Here is a 27244-nt window from a genome sequence, read left to right as displayed (position 1 = left end):
GCAGTCAGGCTGATAATGATGATGACTAGTTCGCGCAAAAACCCGCCAGATGCCTCCAGTATCGCCAAGGTCACCAGATGTCTGTTCCATTTCTGCACTTTGTATAAAATTAAATACTCTGTAGGTTGGACGAAAGGTCACATACTGACCTACGCAGTTTACTCAATACAACATACAAAAGTAAGTGAAATTAACTTCAACGTCCTTTTATACAGCTCGCATACTGCAAGAAAAAGCACACAGAGAGCACTCCCCCAGGCATCGGTTCGATCGCAGCGCGGTGAAACGATCGTAAATGCAATGGAACGCCAAATCGATGCTTTCATCGGCTGTCCAGGCCAATAAATATCTATAGCCGTAGGCGCTACGAACACGATCACAATCGGCGTCAGCCTATCCTGCGTGCATGCAGTCGGTCAGCATGCATGCGAACGTAGGTGCACCCGCGAGCTCTTTAAACGAAAATAAAGAGCAGAGGCCCATTTACGACGACTGTAGTGTGCAATGCAATCCTCTAAATGAAGAAAAAAAGATAACACTGAAGTAAAAAAACTTGCACATATTCCACAGAACACTGTTTTGGTTTCATCTTGCGTAAAAACGCCACTTGACCGCGAAGCATCTGCAAGCTGACCGGATGTCAAAGAGCGATGTGATGGGCTATAAATAGGCTCAGTGAGTGGCCGAGTAAATCTGTTAGTTTGCGTGCAGCTAACATGATAAGTCTGTGCCCCGTAAACGAGCTTCTTTGCCTTCTCCGTGAGCTGGGAGCACTTGTGCCGAGCTCATGACGGGTGCTGCTAAGTCCAGTTGTGTTCTGCTGGCCCTGATGTGAATAACAATCCCCCGGTTAGTCGAAAAACGAATTTAATTATAAAGCTTTTGTTACTGCTACTTTATTATTTATCACTAATGCAATCATCTTCCTCAGCAAGCTTATTAACATGTTATTCTTTCCACTGTTCTGTCAGCTACAGGAACAATAGAAAAATCAGTCGGAATGCCACGTGGCGTTCCAACTCTTCTAACTAGTTATTAGTATCTGCAAAGCAGTAAACGTAGCGGTATGCGACAGTGCGCATAATTTTTAAGCGTCCTTATTGTGCCTCTGTAGTCAGGTTCGGTTTATGAACTGCATTCACGCTTGTTCCCTGCATGGTGTCTACAGGCACTGAGCAACCGTTCCCTGCAAAAGTTAGTCTTATCCATTAAGGCTAACATGGTGCCTCGCGATCATGTTCTGATTGCAGCTGAACAGACATGTGAAACTATTAGAAGTAGTCAGGCCTCGCAGAATCACTGAGTTCCTCGTCGCGTCCAAAGCGCACCGAGAACCAATCAATGCATGCGCGCTTGCCCGACAAAGAAATTTAAGAAAGAATCGATAATACGCATTCACCGAGAAAGCCTTTAAAATAATAAAAGAAGAAGCACGAACAACCACCGTGCATTTCTAGGAAAAAGAAACGAAGGGCTACTGCTTCGTCTGCGGCGATAAGCGGAGTCGCATTTACGTACACATCTATATGCAGGCGAGGAGTTTCGAAAAGCTTGTTCGGGGAACAAAAAGAAAGAAGGAAAAAAAAACACACGAAGGACGGGGAATAGAGCACGAAAAAGAAAGAAAAGAAGAAGGGGAAGGAAGAGAATCCTGAAAACCAATTCAGTTTACGTCATCATCCATCATCTTTTTCGGCTTCACGGAAGCCTCGAATAACAGCGGCAAGCGGAGAGCTGAGGACACAACGGTGGGTCGAATGAGACAAGGCGGGCGACTCGGGCACCGCCGCAAGAGAGAGATACACGACACACCACCCGAACCAAGGTTGACGCGGTAGAAGGGAAGGGCAGAGGGCGAGGAGGAATGGAAATGAGAAAAACGCCGCCGCGCTCGCAGGAGAAAAAAGACGAGAAAAAAAAAATTAACGCGAATACGAATTCGCGAACCGCCGAGTACAGGGGCGCTCACAACGCGTTGGTTACAACTAGGGAAGCGCGGAGAAGACCTCCGGTCTAATTCGTAGTCCCTGATTGATCGGACCAGATAGCCGCAGCAACATGCACTGTTCAGCGCATGCAATCTTCGATTAAGGCCAAGGCATTCACTTGAAAAGGACTGCCTCAGCGCTGCATACACGCGGTTGCTTTGACCGTTGGGCGTCCGCTGCGCGAAGCTGAATAATCAGTGAAACATTCCGAAGTTCTTCGTGTTTCTGATCGGACGCCAACGACCAAGTGGGGCAGTCACCGCTCGCCGATGTCACTAAAATCTCAGAGGCAGTCACTCTCTCTCTCTCCCCCACCTTTACCTCTCGTCGCATTTTCGATTTCTTTCTCTTGTACTTGACGATGCTGTGCCCATCAACGCTGGCAGACCAAGTATGCGAACGAATCGGTGCGTAGGCCTTTGTCATTATAATTATCAAGTCATACAGCGAACAACAAGTAAGGACATCTACAGGCTCCAAAAACGCAAATAAATTAATTCAGGAAAGAACAATGTCTGACATTTGTACAAAGAGATTCTAGCTAAGTATTTCGCCACCCCCCCCCCCCCCCTCCGCTTTTTCCGACGCTTTTTTTTTTTTAGATTCCTTTTTCTGTAGACAATGCGCTCTTTCTATGTATGGCTGTTGTTCGCAGCTCTGATCATATGCCTCTGCTCGTTGCCCTTCTCGAAGAGTACCGCAGACTTTTCTTTCTGTGCGCTCAAAAGACTTTTGGATCGTACAAACGTGTTTATCGTTAGGTTACACAGTGTATTACCCATTTGGCTGCACTGCAAAGACTCCACTTCTACCTTTATTCCCTGCTGTTCTCTTACTCAACAATCCGGCACTGGGAAAACAACTGTTGTTATCCCGCTGTCCGGACAGCCTTATTGTGGCTGCTACCTGCCGGCGGGCGGCGCTGTCATCGCTGGCTGTACCGGCTGCATTTGGCGAACACGCGTCCGGACACGGTGCAAGCAGAGACGCCTCGCGACCACCGCGGATTTCGCTGAAGCCACAGCATTTCCGTTTCTAGAAGCGCGCGAACGTTGGTGCGATCGCGTGCAATCGCATATCCCCCTTGGTTAGGCAAGAAAAGAAGAAAAAAAAAACGGAGTTAATAAATCGTGAACTGCTTCGAGAGAAATAGGCGCCGACGTCAAATGAACGAACAGCTGCACAACCTTCAAGCAGCTTTGAATCGAGCAGTTGCAGAATCTAGGAAAGCGGCCGCGCCGGGAGCCAAATAAAAGTCACGGGGAGGAAAAAGAAAAAAACTCCAACCAACGCCGTCGACGTCATAGCGGTCGATCGTCGCTTCCGAAAGCTCCCCCTATTTTTCTCTTGTTTTTGCGGGCCAGTCCTGCTGACTCGGAAAGGCGCGGAATATCCGTTCAAGGCAACTTCCATATGTGACAACCCGATGGAGGACAACGGCGGGCTTCGAGAAGTGACAAGCGAGATGAGAGAGAAAATATGAAAGAAGCGATGAAGAAAACCCACAGACGACGGGAGCGGCCGGAGAAAGGGGGAGAGGTCCGCGCGAAAACGCGGCATCGAGACGCAAAGAACTAAAAGAAATAAAAAGATGGGGGGAGGGGGGGGGGGGATGCTGTGGGCGCGCGAAGAAGAAACGGCCTGCTTCAGGGCGGCAGCAGCAGCGCAAGCGTAAAAAGTCGCGGCGGCGGCGGCGGCACAGGGATCCGCCAAGTCTTGAAAACATGGAGCCGTCCAAAAAGCCCGTCGCCACGATGAGGCAATGAAGAAAAGGAATAAAAAAAAAAACTGGGAAAGGACGCAAAAGTAAACGGGAGGACCTCCTCACTCCCTCTCTATATGCGAGCGGGGTAGACAAATAAATAAAGACGGGGGAACGTCGCCGTCGTCGTCGTAGTCGTCACGGCGTTCTGTCCTTGGCTCTTCGTTGCTGCCTTTGTCGGGAGGAACGAAGGCTTGGCTGCGGCGGCGGAGACGGCCGTCGCATCAACGGCACCGCGCTCGCCGCCGTCAACTCTGCCACGACGAAGCACGGATGCGCAGAGCGTATACACAGCTGCGCACTGCTCTAAACCCGTCGTGTACTGTCTCGAGCGTTGAACGCAGCTCTCTTTCGGACTGGGTTATACCGGACTATTTATTACTCCGGTTATTCACCTGGTTCGGACCAATACGGGAGTATTGCTGGAGTAATATTCTAGTAGAACTCATATCTGGAGTAATAGCGGAGTGTTACTGGAGCAATACCCTGGCAATGCTCCAGTAAAGGAGGTATAGTTCGACCTTTACTCCGATATTACTCTTGTGAAGAAGTCTTTAAACTTCTCCTCTTTACACCCTCCTGCGCGAGGCTCTTCAGTTTGGTGAACAAAAAACTCGCACTTTCCGAAACCTAGACTCGTCAGTATCGCACGAGTGTATTATTTCGTCATTATTTCCGAGACAAAGCTGCGAAAGAGTGTAGTGGGGCCTTTAGTTTAGTAATCCCGGGAAGCCTGAAAAGGAGGATGTCCACTTGACGACCTGCGCAAGGAAAAGTGAGATATTTGCTCGTCCAGGGCTTTTCCTGGTAGCTCCGTCGGACGCGCCTTCCGAAACCAGCCATGGGCAGTAAAAGGAAAACAAAAAAGGAGACAAGACATTCGAAACCCCTTCCGACCTGATGTTGCAGAATTGGTCCCACGCCACTAAACGCCCCTTACTCTAAAACACTCATTAATTCATCATTTCACCTTTCAGTTGAAGCAGTCGTTAATATTGAAGTTTTCTTCGGGAACATCGCAAAAAACCTAGTAGCTTGACGCTTATCGCAACAGCTTGTCCAGATAGTTTTGTGACATTCTTTGTGTGTTGTCTTGTAGGTTTATACTTCTACTACTTTATGAGACATGACAAGAGAAGAAAACATACATACAAACGTTTCTTCTCCCTACCTTTATGAGTCTGTCTCTATCTCTCTTTTTTCTACCTCTGACCTGTACTGCGTAGAGTCAGGACAGCGTGGGCGCATAACAAAAACGTCAAACCAAGAATTCCCAACCCATACTTTTCTCAACGAGTACCTCCTTTCACATTTCCCATACTAACCAACTCTGGCGGTACTGCTGGTCGGTCCTTGGATAATATGTTTGAGCTACGGTAAGCTGACTTACGCGTGAAAACGTGCTGCTGCCGTCTCTCGGTGACCTTCCCCCCCCCCTTCCCTCCTTCTTCCCCCCCCCCCCCCCTCCCCCTACCCCAGACAGCTTTCCTATGCATGCACGACTAGCGAACATAGCCCATGCACATTTGCGTTTGTGGTCTAAGCGTTTGACTACGACTACGCGAGCATGACAAGGAATCCACATTTCATGCGACAGCGGAGGGTCACAGCGGCAGGCGATCCGGCCAATCGCGCGACCGCAAACAACAGGAAAAGCAAGCGACGCCACGAAGGGAACAAAACCGTCCCGCCAGGAAGAGGATCGAAGCCAGACAAGTAGCCAGAAAGAGAGAGGGCGGGAGAATGAGAGAGAGAGAGAGAGAGCCGAACAGCAAGAGCAGCAGCAGAAGCGACGAAGCGACAGCAGCAGCGAAAGCGCCCGGCTATTCGCAATCTAGTTTAGCCTAATTCCCAGCTTCATCGCAAACGCCGCGGGCAGGATATCACCACTTAGGCGCCAACCTCGACAGGGCCACCACCGCCGCCGCCGAGGGAATGCGCGCACGGTACAGCAAGCAGCGTGGCGGCGGCTGCCGTCTGGGAAAACGCGCGGCCCGATGCGAAATGAACGGAATGGGGCAGAAAAAAAGAAAACTGGAGGTTCACACGGGCTCCAAGGAAGGCGCTGAAGGCGTGCGGGGACAGCGCCGATAAAGGAAGGACTCGGAGGCTAGGCGACGAAAAACGGATCTCCCACACGCCTCGAGTTCTAGAGCAGGTCGTCGCTCGACGTGCCGCTCTTCATGTAAGCTGTGCGTGCGTGCGTGCGTGCGCGCGCGCGTGTGTGTGTGTGTGTGTGTGTGTGTGTGTGTGTGTGTGTGTGTGTGTGTGTGTGTGTGTGTGTGTGTGTGTGTGTGAGTGAGTGTGTGCGTGTGTATGTGTGTGAGAGTGAGTGAGTGAGTGAGTGATAGTGAGTGAGTGAGTGAGTGAGTGAGTGAGTGAGTGAGTGAGTGAGTGAGTGAGAAGATAATTCACAGAGGCAAGCGCGAAGCGCCGCGGATACATTCGCATAAGAGTAGCGCCCGAGTGACAGCTGCACTGCCTCGTTTACCGGATACAACCCCGAGCGCATACTTCATAGTTACCGGAGTAGTAATACTGAGATACTGGGATTAACAGAAAGACAGAGCAGTGCTTGTGTTCCTGGCGGAATATTTCCAACGATCTGAACACGGTTGCTCGGGTCATGCGTGGGAGTGATCACATGGGCGCCCGGGGCCGATGCATTTCGTTCGGAAGCCCAGCTGCATTGTTAACGAGTGTCGAATGGATTACAAAAACGCCCGCGAACTTTCTTGCAACTTCGCTCGTTCAAAGTGTCGTGGGAAACAAAAGAGAAAAACGCAACTGCCACAGAGCCGCTGCGTAGGCGTACTTAAAACGTCGCAGCGACGAAGAGACACGTTGGAGACAAGGCGCGTTAGTGTTCATGTGATAAGCACTTGCCTTCCACGACGCCTCAGCGAACATGGCGTCCTGCTGCTGTGTAAGAGCCCCCCAGTAAACCTGTAGCTTAGGCAAGTAATAGAAAGGAAAACGTAACTTCCCTGCATTACATCACCATCATCATCAGCCTGGCTACGCCCACTGCAGGCCAAAGGCCTCTCCCATGTCTCTCCAATTAACCTTGTCCTTTGTCAGCTGCAGCCACCGTATTCCCGCAAACTTCTTAATCTCATCCGCCCACCTGACTTGCTGCCGCCCCCTGCTACGCTTGCCTTCTCCTGGAATCCACTCCGTTACCCTTAAGGACCAGCGGCTATCTTGCCTTCGCATTACGTGCCCTGCCCAAGCCCATTTCTTCCTCTTGACTTCAACTAGGATGTCATTAACCCCCGTTTGTTGCCTCACTCACTCCACCCGCTTCCGATCTCTTAATCTTACACCTAGTATTTTTCTTTCCATAGCTCGCTGCTTATTCCTTAACTTAAGCGGAACCTTCTTTAAAAGAAAAACCTAGTTCGTCACATGTCCATGCACATTCGAAACAGGTAAATCAACGTGGATCCCGATTACTTGTCAGAATATACAAGGAGACAACGAATCTTAACACAACGAACCACTGATTGTACTGCGCTAGAGTTGTGCACCCCCAAAACGCATGGCATGCATCAACAGCCAAAGGGGACGGAGAGCTGGGGCCAATGCATGTGCTGTAGAGTGGCGACCAATGATATACGATTCCTAAGGCAGAGGCGAATATAGAGACAATTTTTACGTCCTCTTATTTTTTTTTTTTAGTGCTGTTTCGTATTAAAGGAATAGAGTGACCAATGTGGCCCACACCTTACCGCTTCTGGTCTTCCTTCCCTCCCCGACTCCTTGAGCCGCTTGCCACACTCGAGTAGCATGAATCTTCATCTACTTCTCGTAGCATTTAGCGCTAAGTCGTTCTACCGTTTTTGCTAACATTTGACTAAAATATTATCTTTCCTTTTTCTTTTCGAGTGAATGATGGCCAATGGCCTCCCCTACATGCGTTGGCGTAGGAATACATACAAAGAAAAAAGAAACTTTATAGAAATGCCGCTTATAGCGACGTGCTTAAATTGAATGGAAAAAAAAAAGGCAGAAAGACAGGGAGTAGCCTATACGTACTGTGCAGTGCGAGATCACCTATCGCACATTTAAAAAAAAAACAATAAAAAAGAACAGTGGTCTTTAAGGAACGAACCGAGAAAAACGTCCGATTCAAAAGACCTTTGTGAGTTGCTAAAACATATGAATTATTCACTACGTTCAGAAGTCCCTCTTATTTCTGAAAGTCGGATTGCAAAAATTATTTTTTTTTTATGTAAAAATATACATTTGGAACTTCGGTCTCGCGGAACAGCTGCGCATCGCACAGGGCGCGAAAAGCTGTTGAAATCAGACGCTTCCTTTTTCAATCCTCTTTCGAATTCTACGATGCTCAAGGAGAAATTTAAGTACAGTAGCGTATTTTCTCTACGCTATACCCAAGCGCTGTATTAGGCAACAAGATTGATATACTCGAGTCGCTGCAGCTACGCAACGCACGGAACGCGCGTAGCCGCTCAACTTTAATGCTTGCCCAACGGTTGCTCGAGGAATAGCAGCAACATTGTTATGATGGCGTAGTTAGAATGAATGCATAGCTACTACGTGTCGCAGTCTTGCTAACACAAACACTGATAGACTGCAGTGGCGAGCACCGTAAGTGGTTTCCATTTAAAACTACAGAGTGTATTATAATCCTAGCGGATTCAGGCTGAAATGCACGCATTTAGTAGACCTTTCATTTATTTCGCAAAGCGAGTTACGACACGCTGTTGGGCTATCTTCGTTCATAGCGACAAACCCTGGACTGGATAAGTAACGCTTTTTGTTAACCTTCACCGGAGTACAGGCTCTTGACTAGCAAAAAAGAAAGCTAATTTATAAGATCTGACCATTACTACTAACTTTTCATAGTGACAAACCCTGGACTGGATAAGTAACGCTTTTTGTTAACCTTCACCGGAGTACAGGCTCTTGACTAGCAAAAAAGAACGCTAATTTATAAGATCTGACCATTACTACTAACTTTCGCGCTATCTCCAGCCGTTTTCGCGCTAAAATGTAAGTAAAGCGCCTTAACGAATGGGCAGAGACGTGACCAGTCTCGTGAAGTCTCGTTAAGTCTCGTCGCCTCATTCAGGTTTCGAGAGAGGGCGCTGCGCGGGAACAGCGTCGAGCAGGCACGCACAAATATAGCCGTAGAAGACAAAGCAAGAAAGACTCGTTCTCGTATCGCCCATTCCGGGACGACACGGCTGGAGCTGCACGCACGGCGAGTTCATTATTTCTCGCTGTTTGTACAGTGTATCGCGAGGTGTCGCTGACCTCCGTGTATAACACGGAGGCGGCATCGACCGTTCGGTACACGTGCTGTCTATTTTCCTACGCGACGCATGCGAAATCAGGCGTATAATGTAGACTCCGTCGTCCACTTTCGAACCGCGGAAAGGAAACTATACAGAGGGGACCGAGGGAATTCTCAGCGGGGTCCCACAGCCTTTGAAGACGGGTCGATGGAGGGGAGAAATACGGTCAAGCCAGGGGAAAAAGGAATAAGAGAAGGCGAAGAAGTAAAGAATGACCAAAAACAACTGAGAGATGGCGACGAAGGTTTGTCGAGGGTCCAGCACTTCTCAGAGATCGCATATAGCAGCGGTAGAAACGACTAACGTTCCAGATGTGTCGCGCCGCTGGTATCCGCAGTTTTTACAGCCTCGCCACATAGATACAGCCAGTGACAGAGTCGTTCTTCGGCTCAGCGACTTGGCTGACCAGTTCCATTCGGGCAAGTGGTTGAAAGGGGTTCAGCGTCGACCACCAAAGCGCCGTTCGGTAAAGACGGACATCTCACCTCACGCCATCTGTCTTTGTTTGCCCTTTAGAGCCACCTCATACATGCTGGACTAGAAGACTGTTTTTAGTGCTTCAGCTGATAATAATAGAGCGACCCGCATCAGTCTTCTTTCGTTTCTAATGATGACGTCATGCGCGAAGGCATTTTCTTGCTCGTTATGCGATAAAACCGGCTCATTGTGAACGCGCTGGCATTTGAGCGAGACGGAGATGACAATTTTTTGCAGAGTAAGAAAACTGGACGGAAAAAAAAGAAGAAAAAAAGAACAAACGAAAGAGAGCGCGCTCTATTTATCGCGCATTGTGCTCGCAATGCAAACGCGCGATGCTGCGGTTTCTGCCAACATACATATGATAAATTAGGCGCTCGTTTAGCATTTTTCTCCTTAATACCAGCCTCCACTCACGCGCGGCCTAAAAGAATCTGGACAAAAAGATAAAAGAGCTAAATGTCAGGCCGATTGAACTGTGACGTCTGATCTTGCCGAGGAACGAAAGATGTCAAAAGGCAATATCGCCGAAATGTCACTATCGTAGACGCGAGCAGAGGTTGGAAGACGCACATGGATACTGAGGCGAAGACAGATATATCGCCGTCAAAAGCGCTCTTCTGGGCAAACAGGAAAAAAAAAAGAAAAGCCTGACCGGTGGGGAACCTTGATTTATCACCGCCATTGTGCGACTTTCTTTCAGGATGCCTATAGACGACGTGGAATAAAGGCTCTGCGGATATTCTTCAGTGAAATCGAAGACGCGCACTTGATATTATCTCCAGGAACAGCGAGACTTTCTAAACTGCTCGTAAGGCGGAAAACCTTGCTCTTTCGAGCCAAACGAACGCGCCGAAAGTCTCCTACGTGGCCACACTCTACTACCCACACTCTGAACGGTTGGGGGTCATAAAGATGACCTCGGATGAGGTCGAGATCGCTCTTGGGAGCAGACATCTGCTCGAGAAAAAAACAGTGCGTTTCGCAAACTTGTAACGTCACATTTTTCTCGCGCACTCGGGGAAAGCCTCACAAAAGGCACCTTTCGCCACATCTGCCCGTCAATTGGCGCATCACGTCTGACTTGCTTCAGATCACGTCGGTTGTACACGCAGGTTCGCTGACCCCCCTCCCCACATGGCGCTGTACACCGCGGGATATCGCGAGCATTCGCATTCTTTCCGCGTCCACCGCACGCCAAGTAACGGGAGTACTGGTAGCTGCGACCCGTCTCTCGAGACAATAGAAAAAGGAAATAAAAGAAGATTCTTTTATCTCTCTTTTTGTTTCCTACAGCGTCTGCTTCCCTCCGCAGCCGAAACAACAGCGACAACCCGGTTAGCACACTTGCATGCATGCCACTGCACGCTTGAAGAGGCTGGCTGGCGGGCCGGACACAGAAGCGATCATCTCCTTCTTGTCTTCGCTCTCTGTTCTCATATATACGTGTACCTCACTTCTTCCATACCCTTCCCTCCCACAGCCGGCTTTCGACAACAGTGTTACCGTGCCCGTTAGGACGAAATCGATAGAGAACGATGTCGTTTCAGATGCGTTCCGCGTTCGAACTTTGCTCCTCAGTGCGAGAAATGTGGGTAAGGAGGAGGTGGAACCAGAACGACGGTGAGGGTGAGGAGAAGGAGCCGATTGGCTGGCGCAGCTTCAGAGGCGACGAAGGGAGCAGGACAGCTCTTACTCTTCTCCTTCCCCTTTTTGTGTTGTATATTTATATATGTATATTTTTCCTTTACGGTTTTCAGTGGTTCGGTGCGCAGTGCGATAGCCTCGCTGTCGCGTATGTGACTGCGGAGACCGATCGGCTACACACACACATTGATCCGGCCCGCGGCGATGGCGGAATGCGCTTCGTCCAGCGCCGCCCGACCGTTCGAATATCTGTAACGGCGGATAACCACGACGAATGCGGGCCGTTTCCCACGTCCCCGCACGCTCGCTGGGGAAACCGGGAAGAACTAACGGCGTTCGTTTGGGGCGTAGCGATACAATGCGAGCCGTAAGCGCGACGTTCTCGACTCGCTGATTGCGCTGGTAATCCTGCGCCGCATGCATACCGTAGAACGCTTTCGAAAAAAATGGCAGCTGCAGGTTCTTTGTAGAGCAGCAAAGTGATTATATTCACACTGACAGCATCGAAACAGCTTTGCGGCTGCCGGCGCCAAAAAGGCACAGAGCGTAAAGCCTTTCCACTGGCTTCAAGGGCGAAATGTCACTGTAGCGAAGGCCGTCAACTCGAATAAGATTGAGTCCTATAAAGTGCCCCATAGGTGAATGAATCGCGCACAAAACTTTTCGTTAGACTCATAGGATATAAGCCCTTGCTACCGAAGCAACAACAGACGGTCCGCAGGTTGCTCCGCTCCAAGGAGACTAAAAAAAAAAAAAGAATTTGGGTGCATTGATCTTTCTCACTGGCGTCAACGACAGCAGCGAATCAGCCGGGACACGAGTCCTACACGTGAAAGGGGTGCGTAAGGATAGAAAGTTGTTGAACCCACCTCTGAAAGCAGCACGCACAAGCTGAATAGGACTCGTTATTTTCGTGATGGTACGCGCGAATACAATAACGCTGCTTTGAAATTTACTTTAATATGCATCAGATGTAGTGGACACGACAAAAACAGTTAAAAAGCGATATAGCGAAACCCTCAGAAACCAATATACCAAGAACAGAAGTATATGATAATAGTGAGGTAAAGCCCTGTAAGTAACGATGAGTAATCTCCGCTTTCTATAAGTGCTGAATTTGTGTATACGTAAGGAAGGAGACAAGAAAAGGGCGACGGGAAAAGACGAAAAGAGGGAAACAGAGACCGAGAAAAGGGGGCTAAAGCGTAGATGCGCAAAAGTGAGGATTGCCTCTCCAGGCAGGCACGTGTTGTGGCGCTTCAGCGGGAAGCTGAGACGAGGCGAAAAACCACATATCTCTTTTTTTTTTCTGTGCGTGCGTGCGTGCGTCCGTGTGCATCACAGCTGCAAAAGGCTCAATCCAGATGCGCATGGAAGCGACTCCTCCAAGCGCTATACAGGGAAGCAACCAAAGGGCGACCATTGTCGCGCAGATACGTTGCTCTTGATGCTGCCACCTAAAAGAGCGGTGCGTGGATGATGACCCCCTACACAAACCGAGCACAGTTTCGACCATTTTAAACGACAGTTGATACGTACTATCAGCAACGGACGAAACACGAACATAAAAAAATGGGGTGGCAACACAAAAGCGGCAACATAGAGAAAATGCAGGCGAGTTTGATTTATACTCCTGAAGAAGTCTTTGCGTTTTCGCAGTGAAATTATCTTCCGCTAGTACTGAGCTTCTCTGGATAAGAACTTACTGGTTTATGGTTTACTGGGGTTTAACGTCCCAAAGCGACTCAGGCTATGAGGGACGCCGTAGTGAAGGGCTCCGGAAATTTCTATCACCTGGGTTTCTTTAACGTGCACTAAACATCGCACAGTACACGGAGGCCTCTAGAATTTCGGCTCCATCGAAATTATATTGCTGTTCGCGCCTCAACTGCCTTTTTCGCGTTTCATTTCTTGCCGGTAGTGGAACTGAACTATTAATGGAAAACTAAAATAAATCAGTGTTACACCTAGGAGGCGGGGAGAGCAATGTGGTGCATTGACATGACCTAAGTGCATTGTAGTATTTTTGATTACGGGGGTAAGGGGGGGGGGGGGGGGGTTGGTGGCGATGAGGCATGAGTCGCACAGCTCAGACACTATTGGTCATATTTCATATTTCGTCATCTGCATTTCTCTAACATGAGTCCAGTCCATTGGCCATGCATGATTTCAGGTATCGCAACATGTTGGAAGAAATATGCCCCATGCAGATCACACCTGAACGCAAAACATATTATAACTAAATCAGAAGACATCCCCTTATTATAAATGAAACAATTTCTGCGGGTTGCATCTTCAGTGACTACTAAAGGCGCAGCAAGACATGGCGATTCAATACTTCTTACTCACGAACCCTGCATGTCCTAGGGTGCCAGTATACGCGCCTAAAACATTTCTGCTCGGAGTAACTTTGCGACCCGAGCATTGTCAAATACCTGTTACGATCACACTCCTGGACACTTTCAGTAAACCGCAAGCAAGCCGCGGATCGGCACTGCGCATGCGCGCAGGTCGACGACACCTTCTGCGCATTTCCGACCCGCAGTTTCCTCGCGTACAGGAGAAACTTCCACACATACGAACGACACCACGAAGGGTTCTTTTGTGAGCCTGGCAGACAGAACCAGCCTCTGCGTCGAGGCGACGTCACGTCGCACGGAACGGCTGCCATATCGCCTGAATGAGACATCGAGGAGATATCCCCTTCGTGGGCGCAAAGGAGGAACATCTGTTCGGCGGCACTGCTTCCGCGATGGCAGATCGGCTCTCGTGCAGAGCGTTGCAAGCTGCCTGCAGCAGAATACACCTGCTGTATTGTGCAGGCCGCCGCATGCATGCAGTGGAGCGATGTAACTCACGTAGCAGTCGTGTACACCCTTTAGCACCACGGCGTCTTTGCAGCCCGCTGGATATTGCGAATGGAGCGAGGGACAACGTCATCCGTATGTCCACGGCAAGCGTTACGGTGAGCAATAAACAATGCTGTGATGTTGACTACGGCGCCCTTAGTTTGATTAGTTTTTTTTTTTTTCCTCAGGATGAAATTTAGTGCGCAGAGCAAGGATGGGTGAACCAAAGCGAAATGACAACTTGCACAGACTATAGTAGGATACAGCTTTAAAAAAAAAAAAAAAGGCAGTTGTTAACAGAGGGCCCGGTACGCGGCGCATTGTATTACTCCGCTAGCCAGTCAAAAAAGTAAATGAAATCAGATTTTTAGTGTTCGACTTTATTAAACAAGCCAGATAGTAAAATTCTAGAGCTTATTTTTTCCTTATGATTAGCTTCTTGTTTAGGTGACAACAGAAGTTTTAACAACGGACTACTTTTTTGTCGTGGAGGAATTCTGTGCGCCTGCCGTGAATGTGGGCGGAGCGTCACTGCAGACTCAAGTTGTATCCGACTATAGAACTTAGGCGCTAGTGCTCTGAGCCACTAGTCCCGAACTGCAGCGCCATGCAATGTTCTGCACTTGGGCAGTGTACCCATGCAGTGCGACGTATCCCGATTGGTGCGAAGGTTTCCAAAACGAACAGAGCCTGCGCCCACCAGTTGTCCACTGGAAGTCGGGACTCGCGATTATCGCTTTTCAGTTCCTCCTCGTCATCGTCCTCTGTTTTGCTCTTCAGCTTCTCAACTTGCCGTAAAAACTGACCCCCTACATTTTAACTCTGATTAGCTTTAGCTGAATTTTTTTTCCCACGCTACGGACGCGAAATCATCGTAACATAAAAGGCTCATCTCCGTGCACAGATTCATTAATCGCCATCCATCATCCTTATTACCGCTACCATGCAGCTTCGCCGCTGTTGTCAGTGTTGCTACAGGGAACGTGTTCTGCTTCACGGTTAAGCCTCGATGTAAGGAATGCGGCATCAAGTTCTAAAGTGCCAGTTGGACACCGTAACTTCCTGTACGACCAACAACAACAACAAAACAAAAAAGACACCAGCGAGAATAAAACGGGCGAAAACAGCAAAGCGCACTCAATCTTAAAACGACCTATCGTTATGCGCTCGTGACAACGCGCCTAAGCAAAGCAACATCGGGCGAACATTCCGCGCGCGTTTTGATCTACGACGCTGCTTCATAACCGCGGCGTGACGGCAGTTGAGCGATGTCGCCACCGCTACTGATGCTGCTGATGCTGAAACTGTTCGGGATGCACGCCGCGTTGGCATGCTTCCTCCTCAGACGACGACGCTGACAGCGGGCAACCAGCGCTGGCCGAGCCCTCTGCATGTCCCTTGGACAGCATCAAACAGCGTCGCCTGGTTGGCTCGCGGTCCTTCTCTTCGACGGCTCGAAGGTTTGTGGAGCGCGCCTACGCAGGCAGTAGTGTGCATTCCTCTACCGTCGTGCCAGCAGTGTGATAGCTTCTCAAGAAACGGCCAAGAATAGGAAACAAGCAGACGCGAGGAGACGAAATTAAAGGCTAGGAGTATATAATCATATAGTCATAGAGTCGAATACAGTCATATACTTGCGAAGTAGACCAAAGCTTTATAGTTCATGAGACAGCTTCAGCATAGCCACTTCAACGAGTATTTACCCATGGATTTTCACCTTTAGCTCTTTTCTTGTTTGAATGGGTTGCCAGAGCCATACGCGCAGAAGGGTGGGATGCCGCAACCCAGAACGCCAATCAGGATCACGTGACAGGTGATCGTTGTGAGCGGCTTTTTACTGTCGTTTCTTGCAAGCATTTCATTTAGAATGGTTGATACAAATAACTTCGCAAATTGACAATGTCTGCGCTGCGCTACAAATCAATAACGAAACTATACCTTGCACACACTGGGTTCAGCTCCGGTTATATAGATAAGCTTGCCTTGAAACTAGTATATATACTGTTGCGGCCCAGCCTGTAACCCGGATGTTATTAAAGAATAATGGCATACTGCAATATGTCGCACCAGATGGCGCGGCGTTCATACCTGCCGTCAGAGCTTTCAGTGGCCCACGCTTCGAACGCCACCTGTGCGTCGGTTACGTCAGCACAAGTATTTGGCCTATGCGATGCCTTTGCGACGAATTTAAGAAACGTGCAAGGGAATCAAAATAAAATAGATGTCAGCGTGTGGACTTCTCCTTCAGTGGTTCGGCCGATACTGCTTCAAGCAAATGAAGGCAGAGAGCCGGCGCAAAAAATTCGTACGCAAAAGTTGACAATGAGCACAGAGAAAGATAGATAACGGTGCCCGAAATGAGCGCTCACGAATCTAAAATGTACCATTTTGCGCTGGCATTGTTAGTAAAAGAGCCAGCAATGCAAGACGAGTTCGAGCTTTCAACGGGTGTTTTCGCCGATCCAAATCGGATATTTGAGTCTATGCGCCTTCCCAGCGCCCATTACGTGAACAACGATACATACGCAAGTCCTCTACGACGACATCTGGATATGAACATTTGCACCCGATCCGTCGCAGTCATGTCAAGTCGCGATTACGTCTTAGCTTGGAATAATAGCATGACATCTCAACCACGCACGCTGAAGGGTGCGCACTACGCGACAGAACAACGACCACCACACACGTTTTTCTGCAACAATCGCAAACTCTTTTTTTTGTTTACTTTCTTTCTTAGGACCGGAAGGCAGGCAGGCTGGCTGAGCCAGATTAATGCGGCGATTTAATCGCCGAGCACGTTCGGCTTTGCCGACCAGGGCAGCCACCTTTCGAGAGCATTCATTTCCGAAGCGAGCACGGCACTGAGAAGCCAAAATAAATACCGGCAGACCGAAAAGCAGATGCAAATTTGAACAGCCGCGTGTCGCAAGATTGGTGCGGGATAGCGAGCGACTGCTGGCTGATGACGTAGTCGCTCACCCACTCCTCTCCCCCCTCCCTTCCCTTTGCATACAGCACCGGATTGATTTCGTTCTGCGTTGTTTCGCTTTTTCTCGCGAAGACATTTGCATCCTTTTTGCTGAAAACGCGGCGAGCACAATCGCAGATCTGGCCAGCCTGTATATATATATAACACCAGCCCCGAAGAGGGATCTCTTACTTTCGAAGAAAAACTCGCGCGGCGCCGGAGCCGGGTCAGCCGCTTCTCATCGAGCGTCCATCTGAGCGCATTTGCATCGCGTGAGACGCTGTTGCCAGACATCTGAGTCACCTTTTTCTTCTCCTATCCTTTTTCCTTCTTCCTGTGTTTTTCGAGCGCCGGACGACCCGGCGGGGTGCCGATAAACACTCGGTTAGTACACCATAAATCTGGAAATTCTCGTTTTGCCGCGCGCTTGTGACGCCGATATCGATATGCGAAATGCGAGGTTGTCTTTCTCTCTGACTCCCCCCCCCCCCCCCCCCCCCAGGCTTGCTGACCTTTGGTATATACCTGCCTTGGGCACGTATATCTCATTCGGACAACCCTGAGGCGGTATATATAGTGCATGCGATTCAATACGGCACTTTCTGACCGCTGGCTATGAGAAGAAGCCTTAATGAAAACCACTGCCGCCTTATGTACCCTCCTAGGTTACTTGACGTTATCGCAAAGATGCTCCGCTGCAAGAAGGGCTGTTCTTTCAGGTAGAAAGAAAAAACGAACTCAACAAAAATGCAAATCGAAAAAAAAAAAAACACTAGGGAGAAAACATCAGCCCATGGCGGCCAGTGAACTCACAAATCCGAAGGGGACACGCACAGAAGAGCATGAAAGGTGCTCTCACAAAAACCACGGCCGAGATTTCCGAATAAGTTGTAAATTTTTGAAGCTGGCCCTGACGCTAATCAGATTTCGTGAGTTTCTTTTCAGTAGAATATGCAAAGCTGGAAGCACCTCAATAACTGAAAGCTAATGTTTAAACTCCGTTTTGATCTCTCTGCTATAATTGCAGCAACCAACTTGATATTAATTTGATTTGTCAGCCTCGAAATGCTCTTTTTTTTTTTTCACTGTGTGTTACCTAACCTCCAAAATTCAGCCTGACGCCACTCCTATGCCAGGTATTTACGAGAAGACTTTGAAGTAATTCTCAAAAATAAGTTTTTTGAGGAAGAATGCGGCTTTTTCAGTATAGTATTACCAGTGTTGGCGGACACCAAAAAACCGGTGAACCGTCTTAAGTAGTAAGCTAGTTAACTAGCTTTTAATAATTAACTTTTTAACTATTATTTTTAAACGCGTAGTTGGAATTGGAGATTTGTAGTCGGTCGCTAATAATAGCCATATCAGTTTTCAGAACTTAGAAGACGTGATTATCCTTCGCGCTGTGGCTCGACAAAATTTGGCTTTTGTGACTAGTAACGTGCACTGGAAAGGTTGTTTTGCTTGCATGCTTTTCGTAAGCACCTGTGTTTTTGGCACGATGTAGCAGCCAAAATTTGTTTGTCCACGGCGCCAAGGATAACCGCGTTTTCGAAATTCTAAAAACTGATATGGCTATTACTAACGACAGTTAGTTATCAGAAATTAGTTGACCATCTTACTACTGAAAACGAATCACCGGTTTGCGGGGTCCGCCAACACTGGTAATACTATACCGCAAAAGCCATAATTTTATACCTTAAAAAGCCAATTTTTGAAAATTGTTTCAAGACTTCCCCGGAACACCTGGCATACAGTTAAACTGGTTTGCTCCAAAATAGCCTCCCCTATCTCAAGCACCCGCCAACTATAAATTTAACCACAGAACTGGAAGCAAACAACTGTCGATGCCTTCAACGTTTTTAACTTCTTTCCAGCCGGAAAGCGCGGCGCAGCACAATTTCGCTAACAAAGGGATATCGATTCTGGACGTTCCAGGTTAAAAAACACTCGGCGGGTACAGCGGCAGGAAAAAAATATAGGAAATAACAGGAAGAAAAGGCGGGACGAAAGCAAAATGAAGGATCCAGTGCCAGCGTATGCTCCGCACCTACGCTGGAACAGCGGCCCTGATTAATGGTTCTGGAAACATGTGGCATATACAGGGGGAAAAAAAAGCGACCGCCGCGTATAGAAGCAGAACGCGGAAACCGCTTGTCATCGACGTAAAGCAGCGGTTTGTTTTACGGCTTAAAGTAATGGTACCGGGGAAACCGATGTCACCGCTGGGACGCAAGGCGGAACGCACAGTTCGGTCGCTCCATTATCGAGCCGAGACTCGGGCGCAATTTGCAACTGTCTCCCAATATTTGCTCTCCGTGAGTCAGCAGATCTGTCCTATTACCCGAATTAAAAAAAAAAAACGATATATGTAAAGGTATAGCGCAAGTGGTCTTTCCTTTCATTTTCCGCACTTTATACCTGCTTCATTTATTGTAACGCAACATAGAGACCCGAGCCAAAAGCGTAAGATCACGGGGCAACTGCAGCATGAAAGAATTAAACCCTCTTGGTAAGTAACCCCGCCACACACACGTGTGTGTGTGTGTGTGTGTGTGTGTGTGTGTGTGTGTGTGTGTGTGTGTGTGTGTGTGTGTGTGTGTGTGTGTGTGTGTGTGTGTGTGTGTGTGTGTGTGTGTGTGTGTGTGTGTGTGTGTGTGTGTGTGTGTGTGTGTGTGTGTGTGTGTGTGTGTGTGTGTGTGTGTGTGTGTGTGTGTTGGGAGAGCATAAGCTGCTTGAAGGAGCATAGTTGTGTTTCTACCCCCCCAACTCTCTTTGTGTGTTCCCGTCACACCTGTATCCACATAAGCCATTCCCGGAGCTATTCCCTGAGCGATTCCTTCAGCGTTTCCCTGAGACTTCTCAGCTTTTACCTTGTTTGTCTCTTTTTGTAAATAATCATGTAAATATGTGAATACAGTTTTTCCTTCACTTCCCCTACTCCCCGTCTCCGGCCCACGTTCCTTCCTCCTTCGGCACTGCGGCGGTGCTCCTGGACACGATGCCTGGTGGAACACGCTACTAGCCCGGCAAAACATATCAGTATATAGCGAGGTATACGCTTCTTTAAAGGAAACATTGTTATTTGAGTCGACGTTTCGATCGGAGGACCGATCTTTTTCAAACGTCAAAAAGATCGGTCCTCCGATTGAAAAGTCGAGTCAAATAAGAATGTTTCCTTTAACGAAGCGTATACTTCGCTGTATATATATATATATATATATATATATGGGGTATTAAATTGTTCAAGGCAACTGATTAAAAATAGTAAGTTCGGGAAGCCACGCTCGAAACACTGAATAAATGCGTCACGTTTTTCGTTGTGACTTCCTGAACCTATTACGCATATATACTATAATGAATATCATGATTCTTCAAGACAACAGGAAGCCGCATTTAAAAACTTCACGGATTAATTCGACGTTTCGACCGTGCAGCAGCATTTCAAGGATATATATATATATATATATATATATATATATATATATATATATAGAGAGAGAGAGAGAGAGAGAGACTATGACACAGCAGCTATATAAAGTAGGCTGACACGCTTAGAAACATAACAAGGCTTCACTGACGTTTCGACTGGGGACCAGTGCGATCCTCTTGTCGTCAGTCGAAGCGTCAGCACTAAAGCCGTGTTCTGTTTTTAATCTTGTGTCGGCTTGATATATATGTACGCGCATATATTTCTTCACGTTGAACTACGCGCGGCTTTACCGGTGGTGAGCACATAGACATTCATTGATTCCGATGAAGGGTTGAATTGAATTACTTTGACTACACGTGTGGCTAGATGATAGTAGCACCTCCCTTGAAGTCTTTGCACGATCTGAAAATCAATACCATAACGGAATAGTGTAAGGAAGGACGGGATCGGACATGTTACGTACTTTCTAAAGGACGGAATACCCGATCTCCGAAAGAATATGACGTAGGCAGGGAAGCACGACGGGGGACACGTGCACAAATGACTGCACATCATGGTCAAGGCTGGCGAGAATGCGGTAGTGTTCGGTGTACTAACTACCGCAGGTGTTAGGAGGCGACATTGAGAGAGAAAGAGCGGATAAAAAAAAAAAAAGCGGGAAAAGAGGAGAATGCAGAAACAGGTGTTTCGTTAAATGTCTGAAAGCTGTTTCCTGCCGCGTTAAAACTCTTTCCCGCACGATATTCTCGCTCATTTCCATTTCTCGGATCACGACAAAATCCGGTGTAGAGTGGCTGCGTACGTGTGCAAAGAGAGCCGACCATGTGGTGATCGATGACGCCAAAGCTGCCGCGGGTTCGGCGAAACAGACGCACAAGTGACATGACAGGCTCCCATTTCTATTTCTCACTTCCTTCTGCCCGTTTATCATTACTTTAAAGATTATGAGCCTAACAAAACGAAGAAGGTAAACCGGTCGAGAAACTTGCTTTCGCTTAAAATTGGCAAAGCATCGAACGCGCGACGGAAATAATGTCAAAGCCGTTAACATCGATCTAGAGAGAGAACAGCGCCTTAGGGGTTCGCTATAACGAGCTATTAAGCGCGAACGATCTAAGGGCAAAGGTTGCGTGGCAAAAAGGTCGCAGAAATGTTTTGATGAAAGCGGTAATTCGAAATATCCGGGTTTGACTCCGGGACTCATGACGTGGAAAGCAGGCAATCTCGGGGAAAAGGAAGAAATGATGGTGCCTGTTTTTTTGGCTCAGGAAAACCCGCGCACACAGTAACACAAGAACTGCGCAAGTGCATCCGTCCTCGCATGACAACGCCATGACATCGCTCACAACTGTCAAATCAAAATGATGGACAGCTCAGCGTTATAATGCATAGCTGTTGTCTAGAGCAATGCCCGGTGTCGGTGTGGTGGTGGACTCGCAGAAGTGTGCTGTGTGTTAGCTATTGTTCAACCTCGTAAGGAATAAAAAGGAGTGAACTTTAAGCAGCCCGGCTACAAAAAAAAAAAAGAACAAGTCGATGGCTTTACTGTAAGAGAGGAACCTAACTGTCGGGTTTCAACGGTGTCTAATACCGAGTCAATAAATGGCTTTGCTCGAAACGTTCGAGTAAGAGGAATGAATTGGGCTACGCAGCTAGCGTCGCTCGAAACGTTTCCAATAAAAGAATTGACGGGGTCTACGCAGTGGCACAGAGCCCGCCACATTTGAACAGTCCATGTTCAGGAGGATCCCTTTTCACATGCAAGAAACAAACGGACAGGCAGTACGCACCCATTAACGGCAACGCTACAGCTGGCACGCGACTTGCGAAAGGGAAAAGACTCCGAACAAAACGGGGCACTGTGTGTGAATGGAAGCAGCAACCACGAATCGCACCGTTGGGAGAGTTGCGAAATCGGAGATTCTTCAAGCGACGACGGAGACAATGGCGCCACAGTCGTCGTGGGACGTCGTAGGGTTTCGAAATATTTTTTCATGTTCTGCACGAATGTCGTCGTCGCCGTATCATGACGCGCGCCTGCTGTGAGCGACTATGCATATCGTACAGGCGACTACAAAGAAACCTCCAGCTTCGCGTATCTCATCAGCTCACATTGAAGGCTCAGCTAAGTACGCAGCTACGGTATAACCCGAGAAAAACGAGTAACTGGGGAGAAGCAATAAGCGGTTCCCTTGCGGTAGTTCAGGGGCGATGAGGTTCTGGGAAGATGCACCACCCTCCTGAGAGACCAGAGGAGATAGATGACAGCAAAGTGTCATGGATGGAACAGAACTATGAATGAATTAAAGCGGGCGTTGTCCAGCCGAATTCACTTCACCGACGAGGGAAATGAGTAATCTATCGAGACGTCACTAGCGCTCGCAGACAATCGATCGCGCGTCGGCGGTTGTCGGACTCACCTCGGCACCCCGTGCGATCGGACTTGTGGTAATCCCACGCTGTTGCGTCGGTGGTGGCGGTCACAGGAGAAGAAGAGGGCGCATCCGGCGCCGGACACGAGCACGAGCACGGGAACCGAGTGAACACAAACGACGACGGAGAGCACCGGTAAGGCGACAGTCGCAGGGCGAAGACGACGAAACGCTGGGTCGTGCTCTTCAACGTCGTCGCTGCCTCCGCTGCAGTATTCACTTCTCGAGAACGGACGAAGGAGGAGGCGGTGGCAACAACAGTGGCGGATCCTCGAGGCGCGGTGACGTTAGCCGATGTCGCTCGCTTCGCCCTCGGCGCGATCCACAGTCCCATCATGCCGGGATGACACCGGTGGGAAACGCGCGCGCACGGTGGACAACGCGGCGTCGTTGAAGAAGGAGAGGAGGAGCAAAAAAGTGCGTGTCCGACAACCCACTGACGCTTCGTCACGTTGTTAACGGTGACTTCTCCAGCTGGTGGCGAAGTTGGGGGTGGGGAGAACAACCAGCGAACACGGGTGGTAGCGATATAAAAAGAGACAGACCGATCGCTCTTTCATGAACTCCGCGCGAGTAGAAACACTTTTCCCGTGGAGCAGCGGCACACAGACACACCACACAGGGAGAAGCGCGCGCGCGAGCGTGCGCTCCGCACGAGCGCACGCACAATGTTCGCGCCGCGCGCACGCGATCACGGCGACGATGCACGGGAGGCTGCGAGAGCGCGAGCAGCGGCGGCAGTGGCAGCAACGGGAAGAAGAAGAGAAGATCGGCGGCGCCGCTTCGGGTCGGAAGCGCGCCGGCCTAGTCGATGCAGCCGCGGACGGAGCGCGACTCATGCGTTGCGCCGGGCGGCGGAGAGGCGCGCCTAGTTCGCCCCGCGGCCGCCACGCGGCGCCAAGAGACCGGGGAGGAGGAAGGAGAGAAACCGAGAGAGAGAAAAGCTAACGCACACACACTTTGGGAGGGAGGGCACACGAGACGGCGGGGAAAGGGCGCATCACTCGCGAATGCTGGCTGAATCGCTGTTGCTGCTGCTGCCGCTGCTACGTGGCGACGCGATTAAAGGAAAGGGCGAGTGTGGATCAGAAGAAAAAAGAAGGAATTGAGAGCGAGCGAGAAAACTCTACCACGGCGGGAACAAGAAGAAAAAAGAATACTCGAAGGAGAGGAGACTTGGGAAGAAGAGAGAAATGAATACTGGCGATGGCGACGGAGCAGAGGGAGAGGATTTTGGAAAAGATATAAGTATGCAGATGCGGGATGAGGAAACAATAAAAACGATATCGGCGCGTGGGAAGAAAAAAATAAGTAGAGGCAAGTACCCTCTGCCTTGAGACGTTATAAAAATGTACAAGGACGAGTGAATCGAAACTGGAGACTTGCTTCCTCCCCGTTCTCTTTCTTTTACTCAGGCGCTCCTCAATTCCCCGCTAGCACCCTGCCACCCGCTTCCCTTTCCCGCTTTATATTGAGATCTGTTAGCGGGGCAAGGGAAAAAAATTATTTCTCCTTTCCCGATATGTCCTCACAGAAGTCAGGCAGAGCGAGAGAGAGAGAATAAGCTCCATTCATTTATTATTATTTTTAAAAGATTGGTTTGCGGGAGCTTTGAGAGAGATAGAAGCGGACCGACAGCTCAAAGGCGCAGCGCACGGACGAAACAAGCGCGATGAGAAGGGAAAAGTCGGTGCCTAAAAATTTCGAATTCAGAACGTGCGGCCCGAAAGCACACTTCACTGCAGAGCGTTCTGTCACTTGAGCCTTGACGTCATCAACACCTTTGCTCCGAAACCTCCAGTATCGATTTGCTGAGCGGGAAATGTTCAGCCGGTCGTCGTGGAGCACGAGAAACTCTCTTCTGGTCAATGAAAGAGGCGGAGTGCCATTCTCGGAGAAGGCAACGGCAGTCGTTTACGCAGGACTCGTGTAACTGGGTTCCGTTTCAAAGAGACGGCTGCGGAAGCATTGTTCAGAGTTGAAAGGTTCTTATAAGGTGGCAGGCCGCGGCTGCCAAAAGTACCACGCATGCGCAGCGCGGATGCACGTACAGTATATGACGAGGAAAAACCTGAAATTTCATTAAGTATTCATAATAGCATTTCCTGACACTCAAAGGCACCAGTTTTTTTTTTTTATTTTGAACATACTGCAGGCTGAGTGCCCAAGCAGGAGTGGTATATATTTACATAAAATAAAAAAAAATCATGACAGCACAAGTTACAAAACACATCAACACATTCCGTAGACCAGTTGAAACGGTTATTACTGCACATAAAATATAAGCACAAAAAAAACTGACACAATCAAAACTTATTTTAAAAGTAAAGCTGCCATGAAGCTTAACCGCACACGCACACACACAAAAATACGTTGTACGTATTACCGACAGATGTCTGAAGAGGCAAATCATTGTATCGGCAAATCAGTGTATTCGCAGTACAGTGTATACGTAAAAAGAAAACGTGGACCTTTTGCGTGCCTGAGGTACGATGCACACAGTAGGGTGGTAGCCACAGGCTCACTTAGATCACATGGAGCGGCAAAATCTCATAACATGGCGTTGTTTCACGTAATGCAATCGAGACCGCGTAGTTGAGCTCAATAGCATTTTGAAAGCCACCGCTACTCAGCCGCACAGGGAGTAATGCGTCGTTGTGACAGAGCTAAGAGCGTGGGTTGAAGAGATGAACCGGCTATCCCTGCTATCGACCTTTTGAGCTGAACGAAATCCTTGAGAAATCCACATAAACAATAGCGTGTCGAAAACCGAGTGTTTATTTCAACATAAAGCGGTGAAACTTACAAGCTTTGTCCGTGTCGTAAGGAGACAGCATTCTATAGAAAACGCCGCGATGCTGAAAAGACTGAATAATGAAAAGCGAAGAATAAACAGCAGGCTGCAATATCCAAGGAGATCAATGTGAACGCGAACGAGGAAATAAATTCAGAAAAAACTTCGGCAATACGTGAATAACTAGGTGCTATAGAGTGTTTGGAATTTTGTGAATAGTGTGTACCTACAATCGCGGGGAACAGGACAGGGATGTGGGGGAGGCCTTCGTCCTTCAGTGGGCGTAGTCAAACTGATGACGATTGTGATAAAGATGACAGTCAAGAGTAAAAAAAAAAAAAAAAAGATTAGCACTAGTGACTTACCACCAGACGGGTTAGGTGCCAGAAGGGTTAGGTAAACAAATCTTTTTAACCCTGTACCCACCCTGTGCCCTGCCCTGCACTAGCCAATCTTATACCCCTTAGGAATAGGAATAACAGATGGTACCGTCCAAGATATATCATCATGCCGATTCTGAGTTCTGTGCCTGGACTGGACTGGACTAGTCCCGCATGAGGACAGATTCTTTAATATTAAAGTCTGGTGAACTTTCAAGCACACTTTTCCGACTACACGAGTACCTAAGTACAGTTAACCGCTACAGTAAACAAAGGATTAAAAAGACTTGTTGGTCCATGCTTTATTTTTCATTTTTTATAATTTCGCACCCGGCGGTGGTGGCTATGCGGCTGTGATGTTCTGTCAGTGAACGCGAGGTAGTGGGATCGAGTCTCGGCCGCGGAGACCGCATTTCAATGGAGGCGAAATGCAGAAACGCTCGTGTGGTGAAATTGCCGTGCACGTTAACAAGCCCCGGATGGTCCAAATTAATCAGGAGTCCTCCATCATGGCATGCCTCATAATCGCCGCAGTAAGCTTTGGCACGTAAAAAAAGCAGTAATTATTACTTCATAGTTTATATCAGCACGCATCCAATGTCGAACTCTAAGCTACGCAAATTATCCAGTTTCTGCGCTCGGAGGCGGCATATATACAACGAGTCCATGCAAAGCCAGGAAATTTAATCAAAACCCTTCTGCTGTTTTAAATTTAGCTGCAAGCACCGTCAGTTCGGCGCCGTGACAATGAGAAAGCTTCGGCAACCTCTGAGCGTTTAAACGAGCCAAGATCGAACGAGCTCCACACAACATCGCCGATGGCACCCGGCGCATCGCCACTGAGAGGCGCCAAATAGTTAATTAGTTGCAAAACTCAATTACTTCCACTGCCCCTGGCAAATCTTGCGTTGCCGGAAGACAAGGACTGTCTTTTTACAGCGGCTGTGGCATTGTTTCTTAACTTTTTATTAGTTTTAGTTAACCGCGTGTTCGGCCGAGGCAAAAATTCTATCTACCACGGAGATAACCATACGGAAGAGCCGCCCACAAGAAGTTAAAACACGATCAAAGCGCGTCCGTAATTGGTGCAAACTTAAGGGCATAATGCGCTGCGGAGGAAATTTGGAGCTTTCATTCGGTGGGTTAATTGCAAACAGCGCTTGCTTTCAGAACACAGTTACGGGGCACAATCA

At 48.6% G+C, this 27244-nt stretch overlaps 1 protein-coding gene across 7 annotated transcripts in view; it reads right to left on the bottom strand.

The window, feature by feature from the left end:
• Positions 1-27244, bottom strand: part of LOC149364638 (uncharacterized) — a 510000-nt gene that overhangs the window by 150206 nt on the left and 332550 nt on the right. The window contains exon 1 of one of the 7 annotated variants that reach the window (XM_089574599.1): positions 22866-23733. The exons of the other annotated variants lie outside the window; for them this stretch is intronic. The gene's annotated coding sequence lies outside the window, so the exon portion shown is untranslated. Of the gene's footprint in view, positions 1-22865; positions 23734-27244 lie in introns of those variants that run through there. 7 annotated transcript variants of the gene reach the window in all.

This window comes from Amblyomma mixtum, chromosome 2, assembly GCF_055824585.1.
Source record: "Amblyomma mixtum isolate Tamu chromosome 2, ASM5582458v1, whole genome shotgun sequence".
Lineage (NCBI taxonomy): Eukaryota > Metazoa > Arthropoda > Arachnida > Ixodida > Ixodidae > Amblyomma > Amblyomma mixtum.
This window is presented reverse-complemented; position numbering and strand designations above follow the sequence as displayed.